Source organism: Podarcis muralis, chromosome 1 (assembly GCF_964188315.1).
Source record: "Podarcis muralis chromosome 1, rPodMur119.hap1.1, whole genome shotgun sequence".
Classification (NCBI taxonomy): domain Eukaryota; kingdom Metazoa; phylum Chordata; class Lepidosauria; order Squamata; family Lacertidae; genus Podarcis; species Podarcis muralis.
In genome coordinates, this window is record NC_135655.1 from 68,309,262 (window position 1) to 68,325,683 (window position 16,422).

The window sequence follows — 16,422 nt, forward strand, 5'->3', positions numbered from 1 at the left end:
ATATAGTGAGAAGGTGGGGAGGGGTATTACTCAGAGGAGGGTGGGGATGGGTGATTGGCAGATAGCTGTGATGAGCCTGTTGACGACTATTAACGACTGCAGTAGGTCTTACAGGAAAAAGCAAGGGGTGAGAAGGTGAAAAATGGCTTTGTCATGTATAGTGAGATAAGAATCCAATGTCTTTATTCAGGCCAGGTGTCTCCATGGTTTTAAGTTTGGTAATGATTTGCAATTCAGCAGCTTCTCTTTCCAGTCTATTTCTGAAATTCCTTTGTAGTAAAACAGCTACTTTGAGATCTTGTATAGAATGTCCTGGGAGATTGAAGTGTTCTCCTACTGGTTTCTCTGTCTTGTGATTCTTGATGTCAGATTTATGTCCGTTTATTCTTTGGCGTAAGGTTTGGCCTGTTTGTCCAATATAGAGAGCTGAAGGACACTGTTGGCATTTGATGGCATACACAATGTTAGACGATGAGCAATTAAATAGTCCAGAGATGGTGTGTGTGATGTTGTTGGGGCCAGTAATGGTGTTGTCCGGGTGTATGTGGCAGCAAAGTTGGCATCTGGGTTTATTGCAGGCTCTGGTGCCAGTGTCCGTGTTAAGTCTGGTTGTAGTATTATTGTGGGTTAGGAGTTGTTTAAGATTGGGTGGCTGTCTGTAGGCAATGAAAGGTGTTAATAATAATCATGGTGTTATGGACTGTATGCGTATCATGCATTAGCTGCCTATCTGTTGACAATTTTGATACCCTGTGAGCAAATGAGATCAAAAATTCTTAAATAGTTTTTTTACTTGCTTTAAAAGTTTGAAGCTTGTAGGCAACTTAATTCCGATAATCAAGTACATATGTTCAACAACTATAATTGCAATGCCATAAATTCAGCAACCAGCAGAAAACACCAAACATTTACATGATTTTGCTCACAAGTCTCTATGTATAATTATTTAGATTTGCAAGATATCCTTCCCTCAAATGACTGATAAGATGCATCTTTAGTACTCTAGAACATTCAGTGCCTTTGCAAAATACCGTAAGTTCACAGTAACCAACACTTTACATTTGCCTCCACAGTTGTGTGAGAATATTGAACCTTCCCATCTCCATTCTCCAATTTCAGACCCACTTGTTCAGTGCTGTAGGCGTAACTCAAGATGTTAAGCAAATTCAACTAAGTTGTTACCAACATGAAATGAGTCAGTTCACACAACGGGACTCTTCCACCTCTCCCCCTGCTCACCCCCAAGCCCCCTAAATCTGCTCTGGAGGGTACCCTAAGAACAGGTTTAAGTGTTGAACAGGAGGGAGGAGAAGGCATGTTTTGACCATGATCTGAACTCGTGTGTTGGCCAAGTGCCTTTCTTCAGCTAAGAGCTTGCATGAATACATGAAGATGCCCCATCAGCTATGGACTCAATTGAAAGGCCATAGCTCAGCACATGTTTTGCCTGCAGAAGGTCCCAGATTCAATCCCTGCCATCTCCAATTAAAAAGGGTTCTCAGGTACAGGTGATCAGAAGGATCCCTCTTTGTATGAGCCCCTGGAAAGCTGCTGCCAGTTGAAGTAGATTGTGCAAGATTAGATGGACATTTTGAGCTAGTTTAAGACCTACTTTCTTTTATTGTATTTTGAATGCTGTTAGCCACCTTGAGCAGACCTTTGGTAAATGGAAAGGGGTGGTATAAATAAATAACAATACAAGGAGTATTAATAAAAAAACTAATTGCTCTCTGTTCCTTCTAAGCCAGTTGATTGGTTACCTGAGATTTCCTTTTTTAACTGGAGATGCCAGGGATTGAACTTGGGCACTTGTGCTCTGCCAGTGTGCTCTGCCAGTTTGCTATGACATCTATTCATTCACAGGTAAATTTAAAGAGGCAGAGGACTGGCTTGAAACTCTGATTTTCCCTACCTCTGAATGTTCTCTGTTTAATGTGGGGCTAATTGTGTTTATTGCTAAATATTTTGATTGTTATGTTTTTAATGGGCTTGTTTTATGCTTACTATAAACTTTGCTTTTAATGTTTAATGGAATTGTTTCATTGTTTTTTATAATAAAATTTTTATATACTTATAAATGACTTAGAACAGCTCAGTGATCTAGAACAGACAGTTATGCAAGAAGAGTAATGGGGCATTATTATTAGTGCAAGTCAGCTCCCCGCCCAAATTTTATTTCCAAAATGTAGCTAACAGGTATAAAAAGAATTAAGTGATCCTGATCTTGGACCTACATCCAGCAGATATTATAATTAAGATTTTCACTAGTTGTGATCAAAGTGCATTTTTAAATTATGATAGTTAGATTTTTATTTGAAAAGCTGAATTATTATTAAAAGTTTTTTTATACATCTGAGGAATCAACTTTCACTGAGTTTTATTCAGGAATAAATACTTCTGAATATTTCATTGTAACCAGTTGTTGATTTGTGATTGGGATTTACCTGAGTTTTAAACAATGACAAGTGGGAAAGAAAATTATTTTGTTCTAAAACACACAAAATAAATGTGCCACAACAAATTCACATCTGGTTGGTGGATTTCTTTCATGGACGGATTCCAAATTCATTGTCAAGATTAGTGTAAGCATTTATGGGTTTTCAGGATTTTGACTGGAATTTGAAATATTGTCTGCTGAAGCATTGGATAAATCGGTGTCTCAAAGGTCTTTTATGTACTAAATTTGGAGGGGATTTTGAATGTGTCCTAAGCTTTTGAATGTGTTCTAATCTCAAAGTATGTCATATTTTGAGGCTTGTGTTTTGGGATTTCAGATTGCATTCCCAGAATACTGAAATGTGCACACACAATTCTTTGAAGGTCCTCTTTCTTTTTTAAGAGACTGTGAAGTGTGTTGAACTTTTCCTATGAAAAGTACGACTATACTTTGTGTCAGTAGTATAATCTTAAAGTATGTCAAGTGTGTGTGTGTGTGTGTGTGTGTGTGTGTGTGAGAGAGAGAGAGAGAGAGAGAGAGAGAGAGAGAATGCCAGCAGCTGGGAACAGCATGGCCATGGATAAACTCAAAACACCACTGGTAGATGTGCTAGTTGCAGCCCCCCTCCAAGTCTGCAGTTTTTACTTCTGTTATAAACAGCCTCTACAGAGATATGTGATAAGCTTGTAGAAGTTGCTGTCTACAAGACTTCTGCAGCCTCCTTGACTACTATTCAGGATCCCACAGCAACACTCTTTTTGCCAGAGCTGTCATTTGTAAGCAAAAGTTATTCTACAGGGGGCAAAGGGGAGGAAACCAAGGATAAGTTGTACAACATTGTCCCTGTTTCACGTTCATGTAGACATATTACATCTTATCAACTTTCTTTTCTTGCAAATTCAGCCTGTCCATAATAACATGTCAAGTCCAACTGATTTTCAGTGGTTGGGTTAATCAGGTACTTACATTTCTGACAATGGAACCAGTGGAACTCTAAAAGTTCTTGCATTGGGCATGATTTAGCTAAAATTACTTGAAATGCAATCTCAAACCAAGTTATGACCAGGAGAAAGCTATGTATGTTTGGGTGACAATCTTTGAAGCAGTTATGGAACTATTATTTAATATTTGCCAGTGGTAGACTTTGGGCTCTCAAATTTCAGCAGCGCCCTGTGTGTCACTGAAATTAGGCACCCTGCCACCTTTCATGCTCCATTCTATAGCATTATTGTGGTGCCCCCTTGCAGTGCAGGACTCAGTATGGCCAAACTGGTTGTGCTACCTTAAACAGCCCCTGTGTTTGCTTTCCATACTCGTGAATGATCCATAAAAGTGGAGTTTGTAAGGATAAACTTTGAAGAATTGGAAGTTCTTATTATGCTGTTGTAGTGCTAGTCCAGCAGAGGATGTTGTCTTGTCATTGAACTGTCCCGGAAATAGTTACTGAACAGCAGTCTATAAATTTATTAAATAAATAAAGCCACATTTCAGACAGCTCCACCTACTTCTGGCAGCAGAGCCTGTCCCTTGTGGAATCAGTTGATGCGTTTGGGCTACAGCAAGTATAGTACAGGCTTCATGTATGGAATTCCCTGGCAGCTTGCTTGTCTAGAGGGAGCTGTAGAGTTTAAAGATTTTTTTTTTTTTTGAAAAGTTGCTGGAGTTGAACCCGACAGCTAAGAGGAATTTGTTTTATTTTTTACTTAGAAAGACATTAAAGCTTTAAAATGGTCTTGTTTTTAATGTTCTGGATTCTTCAACCCGAATAAGTAACTGGCATGTTTTCCCCAAATGTCAACATCTCTGGTTTCTGTAGGAACTTATGTGTTGTCAACACTTTTTGTTACAAAACATCTGTGTACCAGGAATCCTAAGGCGAAGTTCAAGTGTGATGTCTACTTTTGACTCCAGTGACTGAAAAAGCCTTAATTACTGCAGGATTGATAGCATTGCTGCAGAGAATGGCATCCCTGCTACATGCTGTTGTTAGGTGTGGCACATTATAAGAATTTATTTTTGGATGGTCAAATCAGTTTAGGGAATTGGATTCATCTGTCTTTATTTTACAAGGATTTGCTGAATGAAGAAGAGAGAGAAATGTTAGTGTGGAAACTTACTTTTGTGCTAGAGATGCAGTCATATGTCTCTTCTCTTCTTTTTTGAGTGCTCTCTAAGTGCTAGTTCAGGGCCGTGCGGGATTTGACATCTTTCCACAGGGCCTGCAAGACGGAGCTGTTCTGCCAGGTCTTTGGTCCAGGCCCAATCTGACCCCTTTTTTTCTATGGGACCCTGTATGTAAGTGGCCTCCTTGGCTCTTTCTTTCGGCCCATATGAGACCACCACGAGTGGCTGGGTCTGGTGAACTTTTAATTCCTTACCTCTACGGTTATGATCTCCTTGGCTGCTGCATTTCTGGATCCAGATGTTTCAGGAAATTTGAAATATCTAAAGGGCTGTCACATGGAAGATGGAGCAAACTTGTTTTCTCCTACCCTGGAAGATAGGACCAAAACCAATGGCTTCAAATTACAAGAAAGGAGATCCAACTAAACATCAAGAGGAACTTTCTGGCGGTAAAAGCCGTTCAACAGTGGAACAGACTCCCTCAGAAGGTGTTGGACTCTCCTTCCTTGGGTGTTTTTAAGCAGAGTATGAATGGCCATCTGTCATGGATGCTTTAGTTGAGATTCCTGCATTGCAGGGAGTTGGACTAGATCAGTGTTTCCCAACCGGTGTTCCGCGGCACACTAGTGTGCCGCGAGACGTTGCCTGGTGTGCCGCGAGATGTTGCCTGGAGGGAGGCGGGCGAGTCGGGCGACGAGAGGCGGGGCGGCGGCGGCGAGGAGAGGCCGCCCAGCACGGGGCTCTCGCCGTCTGCCTGCCTGGCTGCCTGCGTGGCGCTGACGTCACGGGGCTGTAACGTGCCCCACATAGGCACACGCGGGGCGGCGAGCGAGCGAGCTCCCACATCCCATCGCCGCTTGCTTCGGCCGGCCTACTGGGCTGTCGCAGGCGGAAGGCCTGCGCATGCACGAGGTTTTCGCGCCTTCGGGATTCCCTTCACGCCTTCCTCCTCCCGGGTCCTTGAGAGCGCGGGAAGCGGCAGCGCAAGACCGGCGTTGAGCCTGGTAGGTATTGCGCTTGCCAAGGCAGTCATTTGGGAAATGAAAACTTGCAAAGCAAGCAACCAGTTCAATCTGAAGTACGTGTATGCTTAATATCCTGTATCTGAAACCTGTTCTGCCCCCTCCCCCACACTTGGTGCCATTTTCATCTACACATGCAGCAGAGTAAGTTGACCCAGAATAGTACCAATTCAGATGGCAGATGGGAGAATGACAGTGCTGAATGCTTTCCCATGTAGAACAGTCCCTGCAAATAAAAACCTAGCATATTTGGAAGAGGGATGCTAGCCTAACCATTACCTTCTATGCTGTTACTATTTTTTTATTTTTTTTTTACATACATCTGGCATGGTGGTGTGCCTCGAGATTTTTTTCATGAAACAAGTGTGCCTTTGCCCAAAAAAGGTTGGGAAACACTGGACTAGATGACCCTTGGGGGTTCCTTCCAATTCTACAATTTTATGCTTCTGTGATTTATGAACAGAAAATTGAAAGAGAATAGACAAACAGGTTTCAGTCTAAAATTAGTACATAGTGAATACTGAATATAGGTTCAGTAGTCAATGAAATAATGTATTTCAAAATGTTTGAGTGTCCAGTTGGAGTCAAGGTGATTGTTTAGTGTTACCATGGATAGAGATTTTAGTCATCCACATTTTTAAATCTTGCAATTTGACCTTGATGTGTCCACAAGCAGTTTATATTATCTTGTGAACCTCCCTGAGATCTTTTCATGAAGGGTGAATTGTTGTTGTTGTTACAAAAAGACAGTAACCAATTAAAAATAGAATCCACTAAAATTAAATCCACTAAAAACAGTAGAGAAGATCAGAAGCTCAATGAATGAAAACCAAGTGGGGAACTATAATAGGACAGGTGGTGAGGTGATGGTGTTTAAGCTGCATGCTAGACCATTTTTGCTACAAATGGAAATATCAGGAAATTGTATAGACATACAATATCAATGGGAATAGGAATGGAATTCCACGTATCTGCCAAGCACAATGAAATAAGTTGATTAATATATATTGGGCTGCATCACAAACTACAAAATTAATGGTAAATGTCTGCATTTCCATAGATGTATGGTGTGAGAATGCTGTGCAACTTTTAAAAAATACTATATGCTATGTCTGTGTAGAAAAGGAGAAGTAATTATACCTGCATTTTTGCTGCTCATGCCATAAGCCAGGTAGGAATTTGGCATCATTTTGTTTTGGCTTGGTGTATGTTTTTATAAGTGGAGGGGGGCAGGAAATAATCTTTATACAATGCTTTCTGTCAAATGATGTAGTCAAACATGTAATATCATTTTGGCAAAAGCTTTCTTACTTATGCCAAGATGCTGAAATAAAATCTCTTTTTTTACTTCATGTAGTTCTGAACCATGAGTGTTAGTGTCAAATGGAAGCTCATGTAAAGTTTTGCCAGCATGAGACTCAGTTCTGGTATGTGTAGTTATTTGGTGCACTTCTTCAAAACTGCTGTGAAAGCTCAGTTGTTGAGTTCATACACTTTGCAGCCAAAATATTGTTCCAAATGTCCTGCTCAGTGTACTTATTTAAATGTTGATTAATTAGGTAACCCCCTCAAAAATCTATTAAGTAGGAATCATAGGTAATAAAAAGCTTTCTCCCAATAGATATTTGTGTCACTACTTTTATCTCTTTAATCATTATAGATACTGTGGAAACAGAGTTACAGATATTTGACTGTGTTTTGTTCCATTACATACTTGGTTGCACCTCATCAAAGAGATGGTTTAGAAGGTGGTGAGATGGTGTTATAAAACATTATAAATGACAGTGTTGAAAACAAAACACTTTTGTCTACTGAAAACAGAGGCAGTTTATTCAGGCGCTAAAGCAGGATATATCCTACAGGAGTGCCAGTTGCTATACCTAATACTGCTGCCAATATGATGCTAAATTTGCAAAAGGCCAATAATCTTACGTTCATCCTTAGAGCAACTATGTAAGATAAGTCAGTATTCCTATTCATAGGTGTGAAAATTGAATTGAAAATGGTGGCTTACTCAAAGTCAGGCAGCATGTGGATGTGGGACTTATTTCCATTGGTGAGAACCAAAATATAGCAAAATATATCACTCAAGATTTAGCTAATGGGGAAGGGCCAGAACCTGCCAGTTCATATGAAGGTGGCCAACTCTATGTGACTCGGGCTCCCACCTTCCCAGTGGCAGTAGCCTTCATTGGTGCTTCAGCTGGTGCTGCCCTTAACACAGCAAGATTAAAATAATAAACAGAGGTTCTCTGTAGAAAGGAGCAGGCAAGGGTTATTATTAGGGGTTGGCAGCCATTTTGGACTAGTGGGCACATTTCAAATGTTCAGAGTTCTGGGAGCACCAGTCACAAAATCACTGCCATGGTGGGTATGAGGCAGATAACAAAAGGACTGCTATGGGGTGCGAGGCATAACACAAAATTAGACAACTACCCCAACAACCTTAGCTGACTCCCCAAGATAAGCATATGTCCTGCTTGTCCTGATTTTGGAGATCACCAGGGAACTTTCCTCAGTACCTGGAAAAAATATACAAGGGAGCCAGACCACTTTCATTTAACAGAAATAGCTTAGAAGGTATCTGCACATTTTACCCCTTTCTTTATAGGAGACTTAGTTTAAATAAATAAATAAATCAAAATTCAGAGACTATGGCATCTGCCCAGAGACACCACTGGAAGCCCCCACTGGGTGTGGGTTGACTGCCTCTGGGCTTTATAATCCCGTAAGCCTTTTTGGATTTGAAGCTACTGTAGTGCCTACTGGAGAATAGGCAAGGTAAGAAAAACAAAGACTTACTTAACTGCTGCTCTCCAACAGAGCAGGGTACAATCCTATGTGCCAGGACAGTCCAACTTTTCATACCAAGTGGGCTACAAGAGTACTTTGACACAGAACCTGTGGGCCGCACACTGCCTTGTTGTGCAGGAGAGGGGAAGGAAGTGAAAGGGCCCTCCATCACTTGTGCTGACTTCCCAAAGCTGACTAAGTGAGGCTTTGAGAAGGAGGCACAAGACTCTGGCAGATGGAAAAGATGGAAAAGCACTAACTAGACTTTGGGAAGGAGTGGGAAGGATTCTAGAACTCTGTCACAGCCCTCACACCTCCTTCCCGAAGCCAAGCACTTCGCTTATTCAGCTTTGAGAAGGCAGCACAAGGGCCGACCAAGCTGGGAGGGGGGCATTCAAATGCTATCAAGGGCTGCCCAAAAGGCATTGAGCGTCACATGTTGGACCACCCTGTCCTTTACCTTCACCTTCACTCTCCAGCTTTCTTGGCCTTCTAGCTTTTCTCTTTGCTTGCTTGCTTGCTTGCCTGCTGAAAGTAGTATCTACTGCCCAGCAGTCTTTCTTCTGATCCTCATCTATAAAACTAACAAAACATGTTTTAATGGCCTTTCTTCCTCACATCCATTTTGCTTGACTGCCCACTGCATTCTTTTCAGACTGCTGTTGTTGATTTGTCATGTGAGCAGACACATGGTGTGTGTGTGTGTGTGTGTGTGTGTGTGTGTGTGTGTGTGTGTTACTCTTTAGTACAGTCTGAGGAAGGTTTGAAGGCAAGCAGGAATCTAGCAATTGGTAGAGCTCTAGCAGAACTTCTTTAAACAACATTCTGCAGGCATTATTCTACTAGTGCACAGGTATGTCCTAGCATCGGAACCCTTTACCTTCTCATGTTTTCCATATATGTCTGTCTCTCTGCCCGCTGGACCACACTGACTTTTGTTCAGTGCAATTAAGGTCTTTATATGTGCATGTTCTCCTTTACAGGTACATCTGCAAACAGTCTTGTGAAAAAATGTGATGCAAATTGAATGAATAGGTAAATTATTGTGGTCTTTTGTGTAAATATTACCAACATAAAGCCTTACCAACTGAGTCTGCAAGTTTGAGCTGGCAGAAGGAAGTAAATATTGAAACAATGGCTTCTGGCATTAGGAGAAATGAAAAGTATTTAATGTGAAGAACAGCAGATCAAAATTCCTCCTCAAGATAGTAATGTGGAATTTTTGTTATTTCACACTTTAAGGTCTTCTGTTCATTGCTTTTGTTACACTTCACCTCATTTTAATCAATGCAAAATCTCCCCCCCCCATAAAAGTGTTTATATACAACACACTAACATAAAATAGCAAGGCTGTTCACATCATAGAACAATATAATAAAACAATACCAAATATTCAGAAGAATGACTGGTTCATCTAAAAAAGAAAAGAACTGAATAGGCTTGTCAGCATAAAAAAGTCTCCAAGAGACTTGGTATTACCCTAATGTTTGACATACTTTGTGGATAGTCATTTTGCTTGTGTATTAAAACAGTTTAATACAGGGGATACGGACCTGTGGCCCTCCAAATGTTGATGAAGTAAAACACTAATCTTTCCTGACCATTGGCACACCTCTCTGGGACTGATGGGAATTGCAATATCTGTAAAGCCACAGGCTCTCCATCTCTTGCTTAATACTTAAAGCCAATGTCTAGAGAGATAAACTGCAGCATTTGGCATTCAGTTACTAACATAAAAACTGCACATGTTACCCATCGAAGATATACATGTCAAAGGAAGACAGAAGTTCATAACACAGATCACTACTAGGCAGGAGTCTTTTGGTTCTCGTAACCCTCCTCTACATATTAGGCAGTGTATTTTCCAGATTCTCAGTGAAATCTGTTTTTTATCCTCTGCAAGTTAGCTTGCAGAGTTATTTTCAGTTATTAAAATGTCCTAGGATTTAGGACAACCTATGTTTCCTGGTACAAAAATATTTAACTAATTTACCTGCAACTTGCACAGAATAAGCCAAATCTCTTTGTCTAATTGTTTGTTTTCAGGCTTTTAGAATCATTCATTTTAATAACATTGCTTTTGTTTCTGGATAGATGATTTTGTTTAAGATTATCACAATAGGTCCTTAGGCCATTTAACTCCATAGAATGGCTTGGTATACAGTCCTGTACCAGAATGAAACAAATGTATTGCCTTGCAGTAATTACTCTGAAAACTTGACTGACAAAACTACAATAATAGGATACCTACTGGTGACAGCACATATGATCATAGCCACCTTTGGGAAAGATCTTAAAGGAGCTAATTTAACATCTTGGTAAAAGAGGGAATGGCACTTACTGAAAAACTAGCATATAAATTAAGGCTGGCAAGATGACTTAAACAAGAATGATACTTTTGCGGGAGAATTTGGAACTTTATTACAGTGGTGCCTCGCAAGACGAAAAACTCGCTAGACGAAAGAGTTTTCCGTTTTTTGAGTCGTTCCGCAAGACGAATTTCCCTATGGACTTGCTTTGCAAGACGAAACGTCTTGCGTGTTCTTGCGAGTTTGTTTCCTTTTTCTTAAAGCCGCTAATAGCCACTAATAGCCGCTAAGCCGCTAATAGCCGTGCTTCGCAAGACGGAAAAAACACAAGATGAAGAGACTCGCGGAACGGATTAATTTTGTCTTGCGAGGCACCACTGTACTTCCACAAACACATCAGAAAACAGAAGACATGCCCCTAAGGTGTATGCTAATTTCATTATAATTAGTGTGATTTTTGTTGACATTTCATGGGGATTACGCTTACACAGCGTAAACAAGGGTGTCTCAGATGTTGAAGGAGTTTCTGTTTATTGTTATTCTGCGATGTTTGTCCATATCGCAGGATGTGTTCTTCCAGGTATGCTACCAAAAATACACATTTTTATTTTCAAAAACAAACAAGCAGATTTACTATCCCATTGTTTTTATGCCTAGAAACATATGGATGGGACCTCTTCACCATAGCAATACTTTTGGACTGAGATTAGCTGAGGTGCAGAGAATTGATTGTCCAGAGAAATTCAAATGGATGATGGAAGGATGAATGGGTCAGGAAAGAATGTGGCGTTGAGTATTTTTGGAGGAGTGGGGAGGAGTTAAACTTGCTTGACTTTTTGGTTGGTAGGGATAACCCTTAATTGCCATAATAGACCAGCCTCCACTGACTTTAATCAGAGAGTAGGAGAAAACGAGTATTTATTTAGGGGACCCTCAGCAGCACAGGGTCCTATATATGCATATTGCCCTTCTCTACATAGCCACCATTACAACCACCTGTGTGTTGATTGAAGTGGCCAACTGGACCAGGGTTTCTCTTTAAGTGTTTCCATTTAGGGAGGCATATATCGGGAAGCTGAAGAGGAATGAGTAGCACAAGTGATAATTATAAATAATTTTAAAAAAAACAATTATTCCAGCACTGGTCTCCTTTGCGAAAGCACATAAATACTCGTGCATATATTTAATATTAGTTTCAGGTACACTGGTTTACCCAAACAAGCCAGGCTGTAAGCTGTTAAATTTTACATTTAGATCACTATTTTATGACTCAACACTCCAGTATTCTGGGCATCGGTTTTGACTTGTCTTAGAAAATGATAATGAATTTCTCACAGTATTCCAGCATGATGTTAAATTTACCAGTCTGTTGAAAAATGTGATGGAGATTGCATAAATAAGTGTGCTCCTTTTGTGTTTCTCCAAATCTCACATTACAGTAATTGCAGTCAAGAATAGTTACACATTGGAAAACGAAAAAGCAGTAAATGTTAACAGGCCATTTCTTCATAGCCCGAGAACAGAATACCATGAAATCAAGCAACTAAATTACTTGTCAATTAGTTGTAGCTCACTAAATGCACAGAGAAAGAGAGTAAAGTACATGTTTTCTTGTTTCTATAATCCAGATTACTAGAAGGCATAATAATCTGTCTTTAATTATGCATACTCATTGTGCTAAAGAATGCCTTAGGTAGCCGTTTGTATAATATACCAATACTACATTACGAAGCTTACCATAGTTCAAGTTGCAAGGGGACTTGTAACTGGAAGAAAGTGAGAAGATTATGATAAGCTTCCCATATAAGGCATTTACACACTGGAGAAGATTATCTCCACTCCTTTTACTTCACTGTTCTTCCATAGATGTTTCATGAGTGAAGACAGTATGACTAATTATAGAAGACGATAAATTCATTGAAAATAATATTCTAAGGATAGAGATCGACATGTATTGACCACATCAGCCATTTCCCCCCTCTAGTTGTAAACATAGGATGGAACACTCAGCTATTCCCAAGTGCCAACATTTTGAGGCTAAAAAATATTAGGATGTAATTTCCGTGTGCTGCGCTGGTGCCGGCTCGCCAGAGCAGCTTCGTCACGCTGGCCACGTGACCCGGAAGTGTCTCTGGACAGCGCTGGCCCCCGGCCTCTTAAGTGAGATGGGCGTACAACCCTAGAGTCGGACACGACTGGCCTTCGGGCAGGGGTACCTTTACCTTTACCTTTCTTATTTCTTACATGCTCCTCAGTTACAAATTATTGGTGTTTGAGGAGACACTTTGAAGTTACTTTGCAGGTTGTTGAATCTGAAGTATGATGATCTTAGCTTTTTGTTTGTTATCGATTCTGATCTTTGAGTGTTTGTATCTAGCATTCTCTTCTCTTCTGAAACTACTTGAGTGAGTTCTTAATTTGAGGAGTAGAGAAATAAATGAAAGTCATGATGTCTTTTTTTAGTACTATTCGCCTGAAACACAAAATTATGCTTCCTGGGTGAGGCTAGCATATGGAACTTAGCCAGTGAAGGGCTGAACTCAATGAGATAAAAGGATGATGCCCAGTAGGTGAGCTCAACCACAGCCTATAAAAGAGTATTCAGATAATTTCTCTCCTCTCTTCTATTGCTGACTGTTCTGGCCTCATTGGCAGCTGTAGCACACTGACCTCTCTTTTTCCAAAGTAGTTGTGCTAATAATTATCTCAGTAGACAAGCTTGAGTGAGTGGAACAGATTAACCCCATCTGGCTACCTCAGGCTTCCTCAACCTTGGCCCTCCAGCTGTTTTTGGCCTACAACTCCCATGATCCCTAGCTAGCAGGACTAGTGGTCAGGGATGCTGGGAACTGTAGTCTCAAAACATCTGGAAGGCCGAGGTTGAGGAAGCCTGGGCTAGCTAGTCTACTACAGTTCATTCAGATATTTCCCCAAACCCCATTTTTTCTGCAAACCCTTTGGCTTACTGCAAGTGCTATGAGCCATTGAGCCTGGTAAGAAGACCCATCCACTTTGAACTGTATTTAATCCTATAACTGTGGCCTTTTGGATCAGAATGAGTAATGAAGATTATTTTTGCAGCAATTTGTTTTTGAAATATTGCATACTTTGTTTATTGTGAGCCACTTTGGGCACATATTTTACTGTGAAAAAGCAACACAATAGCATTCTCCTCATGCAGATCCCTTCCCAAATTCCAACTGTACTGTATTCTTAATTTGTCTATCTGGATTTTGGCTACAGATAAAGCTAGTCTGTCTGTATTGTTTGTAATTGTATATATATACCATACTGCAGGCATCCTTTACATCTTCAGTATGACGATAGATTATTTCAGTATTGGTATTTTTTCTTGGCAGTCTCAAAGACAAATTGTTTCGATATAATTGATAAGAAAACTTTCAGTATCAGTCTGGCATCCACACAATGTAACTTTATTCCCTTCCCTTTCCTCTGTCTCAGATGATATCTGAAACAGAATATTTTTATGCTTCAGGGAATAGTTTATAACTTTTAGGGATAAATCAAATTGACCCATAGAGAAATATATGTCATCTATCTTCTTTACTGGAACTTATAACTCTATAATGCATTAGGCGGAATATAACTACATTACTAATATGCTGCATGTACAAGTATACAATAACATGTTATATAATAACTTAAATAATATTTCATTGTCAACAATCTGGCAACTGCTGGCTTTTTAAAATAAATTGTGGAAACAGAAAGCTGTGCTTTTATATACACAATAGGATAGTTTCTGATATGTATGAAACAAAAAATCTGTCATAGCCATTGTGTTTGATCAAACCATACTGAACATTTTGAAAGAGCTGATTAATGCATGAGCAGAAAGTTCTGGATTGTAAAGTATATCCAAGTTGGTATATCATTTCACAAGTATTAACTGTTCTCACAACATGGCTTCCATGTATGACCTTAATGTCATTTTATGATGGTTCCTGAAGGCACTTCGAAAACATTAAATATATTCAAAGAATAATTCCTTTTGCTGCCATACATTATAAAACTTCAATCACAATCTTGCTCAGCCCAGCAATGTACTAAATTTATATACAGAATTTCTGCTTTAGCATACTTTAATCTAAATGCTTAAAGTAGGTAACACTGTAGAATAAAATATATTATTATTATATATGTGAAACTGACAACCATATATAAAGCACAAGTATCAATCCTACATTTGTTTTTAGCTAACCACCAAAAGCCATTTTAAATTCAAAGGTCTTACAATATTTCCAGATGGTTCCTGGGTATGCACTTTTGGCAAATCTCCAGAAGAAAGAATATCCATGAATGTAGGGCAACCACCAGGAATACATAGATGCTTGATGTACTAATTTGGAGATTTGGTCACTAGGATTGGCTGGTTCGCAAGCTTTGTTAGTAAATTGACAACTTTAAATTAAAATCCATCCTTAGCTGAAACATTTATTTACCATGGACAACCCCATTCTAAGATTACTCTGCTGTACCTTTTTAAAAGCAACCCTTGTTCCTAGTCTATTGTCAGGGACAGGCTGGGCACTGAGTAGTGGTGGCTGGATACTGGTGAGTGGCCATTGGGAGAAGGTGTGTTGGAAGAAGTGATCATTGATCTGGGGGAGCCTGTAACCAGCCAGGAGACGAGTCAGGAGAAGCTGCAGGACTGGAGAGTGAAGAACAGGTTCAGGAGGAGAGAGAGATAGGTCAGGCTGGTGGAGAATCAAGGGCTTCCCTACCTCCTCCTCCTGTCCCCATCTCTCCTGTTCCATTGTCTCAAAAAAATCAACAACAACCAGAAGAGGGTTGAAGTGGGAGGAGCAGAAACTCCAGAGTCTTTGCCTGCTTGTTTACAGCTTGGGTGGAGGGCGATACATGAACCAAGTTGGGGGGCTTGGACCTCTCTGTTGCTGCAACTGCCTCATCGGGTGCGCATCTAGGAGTAGCTGACAGATGTAGGACTGATGGACATACCATTCCCTAACCTTTGACAACGAAGAGTCAATTCCTCACTCTTGACATTCCTTTCCTGAGCTCCTGACATCTATTGAGAACTCTCCCACTACTTTCTACACTCAGTGTCCTTCCGTTCTAGCTCCATGCCACAGCCACTGCTTTTGTGCAACTTGCCTTCTCTTATGCTCAACAACCCCACCCTGACTTCATGCACATTCAGGATTCTGATGCGGCACTACAAATCTTACATTTTTATTATACAGTAAGCTGAGTCATGACAATGAGTGACATCACCACCTCACAGCCTCCGGAAAACTTATGACATAGAACTTATTAAATAATTTATACCTCATTTTAAATTAGTCCCATGGGTCTCTTGAGATAGCTTCACTAGAGGAACAGAAACATTAATGCTTGTCTTTACAAAATATACATAAATATGCACTCATTTTAGGAATTGCGGCCAACTCTTATCTGTTCAGTTAATACACAATTGAGTGCCTTGAGTAAGGTCAGTTATTGAAACATATTGTGTTGAATATTCCCAACAGATGATAAAAAGATCCTCCTTTAATATTTAAATACCTTTTTCAGTAGCCTTCCACAATCACTGAGAAATTCATTCTTTTACCTAGACAAAGCAGATTGTTTATCACAGTGTTTTAATTCTGTATTATTTTAGTTTTGTTTTTTGAAATATGGATTATAAAATAATCCAGAGAGATACTTGAAGTTCATTGAACAAGGGAGTCTCCTAAAGGTTTATGGAGGAAAT

At 39.9% G+C, this 16,422-nt stretch overlaps 1 protein-coding gene across 4 annotated transcripts in view; it reads left to right on the forward strand.

The window, feature by feature from the left end:
* SBF2 (SET binding factor 2) overlaps positions 1 to 16,422 on the forward strand; it is a 212,273-nt gene that overhangs the window by 68,397 nt on the left and 127,454 nt on the right. The gene's annotated exons all lie outside the window — the stretch shown is intronic.